Here is a 5,620-nt window from a genome sequence, read left to right on the forward strand (position 1 = left end):
ATTCTCACACATATCCTCTCAGAGGAAACTGGTTTACTTTCCGTCTGTGTCAGGGTCTTTAGACAAATGCACAGCAGATGTGTGAATAATAGATGTCTTAAAACCACAAAGTGATCGCTTCATGCATCTTGTAAAGAAATACCTTTAAGTTAAGCACAAGGCAGCAGCCGATGCTTGACATTTTCTGAGCAGAAGACATTTGCATAAAGCAGCGTGCCTTATATGATGGTCTCTTCTCATTAAGAGGGCAGATGTAGAGATGGCAGTAGAGGGGGCACACAGACAGATCTGGAGCATAATGAAATAAATCTCCAAGAGTAAAAGCACACACAGCTTATAGACCTACAGTAAAATGCCTGTGCTAAACCACCCATGCTATTATATTTATGGACAATTATTGGCAAGCAAGTTCAGATGAAGAGAGTCAACATTTTAAATGTCATGACAATAAAACTACAAAAAATGTAAAAGACCAAAATCAACAATGTGCTGGTCCATCTCACAATGTTTTATGAATTCCCTACCAAGCCAATTGGTTCCTTAATCAGCTGGGAACTGTAGTTTTCAGCAAGAACTGCAGTAAACTGTGCACATAGGGATTATTTCCAGCATCAGCATTTCCGATGGCATGATTGTGTATGTGGGTTTTACTCAAAGAGAACTGGTGTGTTTGTCTTCATAATAAAGAAAAATGGCTCCCGGTGGCTCTCTAGGCAACTATTTAACACAACCAACGTAAAGCTGAGTTTGATGGGAATGTTTTTTATAATTCATCCTTAGTGGAACATATAGATGTCATCACCAATCCTAAAAACATTTCTTCATCTGTAAATGATGTGGCATCTCACTAAAAAAGAAAGACATTGCCAAAATCAATAGAAGATTCAGCCGCTTAAAGACATTTGAAGCCTGCATATTAGACCAATTTGCAGTTACTTCTGAGATTAGAGTCATTGGAAAGCTCAGCTGGTGTGGGCAGAGAGACCGTCCCTTTGTCACGGACCTTTGATACAAGCGCAGCCAACTCCTCATCACAGCCTGTTTATTTACTTTTCTGTCACCAGAAATAGCTATCTATCTCTTCTTGTCCTTCATCTCTATCAATAGCATCTCCTCCCTCCATCTGGTGAGGGGTTACACACACACACACACACACACACACACACACACACACACACACACACACACACACACACACACACACACACACACACACACACACACACACACACACACACACACACACACACACACACACACACACACACACACACACACACACACACACACACACACACACACACACACACACACACACCCTGTAGGTTGGATTAACTCAGTGGGAATGACCCAAAAGCCAGAACCCCGTCGGGGTGTTTCAGGGAATATTGATCTGACCAGTCCTCTATGGTGCTGTTGTGTAACTCAGGGCCAGTGAGTGGCATGCTCCAGAGAGGCTTTGAAACAAGACCGTGGAACATAATTAATATATTTCTCAGAAAGAGTCACATGGAACTTAATATACAAGTAGAGAGAAGGCTGACTGAGAATAGGGGCAGATGAAGACAAATGCTATGTTACCGTGATTACTGCTCAAATAGCATTCACTTCCTTATTTAAATCGTCTTTCTAACTATAAGAAAACTGTAAAAATGATGTAAGCTATGATATATCCGACTTGGCAATAAAGTGACTTAAAAAGCAAACAAACATGTAAGACAGCAGCTGGCATGCTAACATTATCAATCAATCAATCAATCAATCAATCAATCAATCAATCAATCAATCAATGTTTATTTATATAGCCCAATATTACAAATGATACATTTGTCTCAGTGGACTTCACAGTTTGTACAGAATATCAGTATGAGATTACGACACCCTCTGTCCTTGGACCCTCACATCGTACAAGGAAAAACTTCCAGAGAAAACCCCACAGTTAATGGGGAAAAATGGGAGAAACCTCAGGGAGAGCAACAGAGGAGGGATCCCTCTCCCAGGACGGACAGATGTGCAATAGATGCCGTGTGCAAATTGAAAAGATAATACATTTACAACATAGGTAGTCCAAATGTTTGGAAATGCATACGTCTATATTAAGAAGATGAATCCAGGAGGATGTCAACAATCCTGTGGGAGCCATCAGGGAAGTAGTATGATGAGAGTCAGGCAGAACCACAGAGACAGGTTCAGCCACGACTCGAAATCCAGGACTCAGATCCAGTACTCAGGATAGAGGATCCAGGACTTAGAATAGAGGATCCAGGACTCAGAATAGAGGATCCAGGACTCAGGATCCAGGACTCAGGATCCAGGACTCAGGATCCACACGAGCATGTTTGTTATGTATTTAGCATCAGAAAATGCTAGCACATGTTAAGCTTGCATACATTTCAAAGTCTGGCAGTATATGGGTGAATTCAGACATTAGTTTATATTCTGACACATCCTAGATCTTACACAGGTTAAGTGTCGCAGGCCATTTATGGAAACAAGTAAGTACATTTTAGCAGGAACCTCTGCAAAAGACTTTTTTTAAAACTCAGTTCCATCCTTATAAATCAACACAGCTACAACACTTCCTTTTGTTATAATTGATTCTGAGCTGCACTTCAAAAAGGCAAAACAAATCCCACATACTGAAAAAAATAATATGGGGATTAATTAAAACCTTAATTTTTTTCTATTGCATAAATCTCAAAGCGCCGCCTTTGAGTTAAAATCAATCATTATCTAGGCGCGCTGTTCCACCAATCAGAACACTGATGTTTTCAATGGCATTAATAAAATACATTACATAAAACCCAACAAAAGCAGCCAGTCACATTGAAATCCTCTGTGGAGATCAAACCAGTTGGTTTTATTGCTGGCTGTGGAGCTGCTCATCCGGCAGATCTCCCTCAGAGAGCATGAGGGGATGATGGAGCGCAGATTTAAGCCCCCACACAAAATTGGAAGCTGTTAATCAGTGGTGTCAGTTCCCTCCGGCTTGGAGCTGTTGAGGGAACGTGATGGAGCTCATGTCAAGCCCCCCCCCCCTCCACTCTGGAGGCTGGGGGTCCAGCTGTCTGTCGCTCAGGATCAGATCCACATCACCACGCCCCCCCCGCCCACTGTGCCACCAGGACAAGCATGGGCACGGGGCAGAGAGTGAGGAGAGGGGGGCTTATGTAAACTGGCAAGAGGGTGGGGGCAAATTATGAATGACGCTGCACAATATAATATCATGCAAATAAGAATGAATTAAATAATCAATTAATCTGCCAAGTATTTTCTTGTCGGCATCAAAAGTGTTTTATTTGATAGTTAACAAAAACGCTTCGTTCATTAAGTCCAGAGAGCTGAAAGAGTGTGTGTAAAATGAGTCTTAGAGGTGGAGAATTAGGACTTTAAAAGTCTGTATTCTGACTTGTCTTAAGCTGTAAGAAGAATGCAAACAATTGGAGCGTACCATTTCATCATAACCCTGCACTTTGACCTTCTTGAATATGTCAGTCGCAGTCCGTTACAGCAAAAATAAGTACGCAATTTGAAATAGAGCCGTCATAAGGTTGACTTATGTCTTTGATCTCTCTGCGGCTCACTCCATGTGACTTAAAAGAAAATGCAGTGATACATTTAGATGTTTTCAATGACCTAAAGTCCTACAAATTAAGCAGTAAACCTACATTTATGTATAACAGAGAAAGGAAGGAAACCATCATATACAATAGGTCAAAATCTAGAAAACGTAAACCACACATCTATTATCTTTATACTTGGCAACTAATCTTCTATTGATCAGTTATTGACTAATTGTTGACCCACGTATAAACATAAACTCATGTGTAATTTGGAGTTTGCTGGAACAGTGACATTGAGGCAGGATCCACGGCATGACCGCAGATTTTCTGAACCCAGCATTTTAACACAGAAGTGACAGCGTCTGACATGGTCTCTTTTTGCTTTGTAAGGGGCGGGCTGTCAGTTTATATTCTGATCACTGAGGAGATTCAGTTTTAGCAGATTAGGCTTTCAAGAATTTGGAACATACATTTATAAAGCTCCTTTTAAGTTGGATACAATCATTGTAATCCCTTCTCTATTCACATCATTAAAGGGTTTTTAGATTTCTAAAGCCTAGCTTGATGTCTTGACTTTTTCTTTTATTCTTGTGGAAATAATGTTAGTCCTAAGGGGATTTGCCAAAACTATCCTGCAAACCAGATGCTTTAAATCATATTTTAAATAAAAGGTTATATAATATGTCACACTAAGGCTGCATCTATTCAGTGGAGAGTGCAGAGAGCAGCCTCAAGGGAGTGTGCTGCTGTCAAGTTAGATAGACAGGCTCCACATGATGGTTTATTACACAGTAAATGTCTCATGGCAGTGGTCATTTTTAGATATAGTCTAGAAGTCATGTTAGAGTTCAACCTTTTTGGCTTGTGGCCTTCATAAACAAAGATGTACCTTAAATGATAGCAGCGCGGCTCTGGGTTGGGTGAAGCCAGGATTTCGGTCAATCTTCCCGCCTGAAAAACACAGAAATCTCAACAACTGGTGGATGTATTGAAATCAAAATGTGTGACATTCATGATCACCAGATGATGAATCCTGTTGACTAGTGATCCTCTGACTTAGACTCTAACGGCACCATGTCTAGCATTACAAAAAAAAGCTTTGCATTGCAATGAAATTATGTTCCGATTTTTACGTCTATTGTTTCTGTACTTTTGTTTATGACCTGAAACCTGGAAAGCTAATGTCATTCGTCATTCCCCACTAGCCTCAGGTGTACTTTAGTGCTAATCAGCAGATATTATGCTAACACATTGCATCCTGGTCTCACCAAAATACGTGAAATGACTACGACCCCTTAACACCGCAGTAAAAACTAAGATGGTCAACACAAAGCATGAACATGGTGAGCAACATACCTGCTAAAACATCAGCATGCTAGCATCTTCTTTGTGACCACCCTGCTGCCATTAGCATTTAGCTCAATGTACCATGATGCTAAAAGTAGTGAGCAATTCCGGATAATTGATGCATAACAAACAAGTCCCAGAGGGAACCTCTCTTGTGGGCAGATTCCAGATGACTAAGAAAGGGCAAGTTGGGCTTAAGTCAATACAATAAATTATGTGGCTGAAATAGTTGCAGACAAATCCATAAGCACACACAAACACACAAAAGTTCTGGTCCCAACCCAGGGTCAAAGGTCGGACGTGTTTTATGTCAGTAACACAGGATTAATCACTGGAAACCAGCCAGGACCTTGCATCCTGAACATTTACTCAGATGGAGACAGATGGTTAATTTAAAGGGGACCTATCACGCAAAATGCACTTTTTGATGTCTTTTATACATAAATGTGTCCCCGGTGTGTCGGGGAACTCAAGCAGCGTCAGAAAATAAAACCCTTTCTCTTTTCCTCCGTACCCAAATCTTTTAAAAACAGATGTACAACGAGCAGATACAGATTTGCTGCCGATATGACGTCAAATCGGCAGCGGACCCACAGAAAGTTGCTATCAGAAACAATGCTTGACGTGTTTTTGACGTAATCTCGTCTGTGTTCACATTAGCAAGCCTCGCTAACACTCAGAGCTAATCTGTACTGAAGACCACATGTGTT

Source organism: Notothenia coriiceps, unplaced genomic scaffold (assembly GCF_000735185.1).
Source record: "Notothenia coriiceps isolate Sejong01 unplaced genomic scaffold, NC01 NC01_scaffold00000339, whole genome shotgun sequence".
Lineage (NCBI taxonomy): Eukaryota > Metazoa > Chordata > Actinopteri > Perciformes > Nototheniidae > Notothenia > Notothenia coriiceps.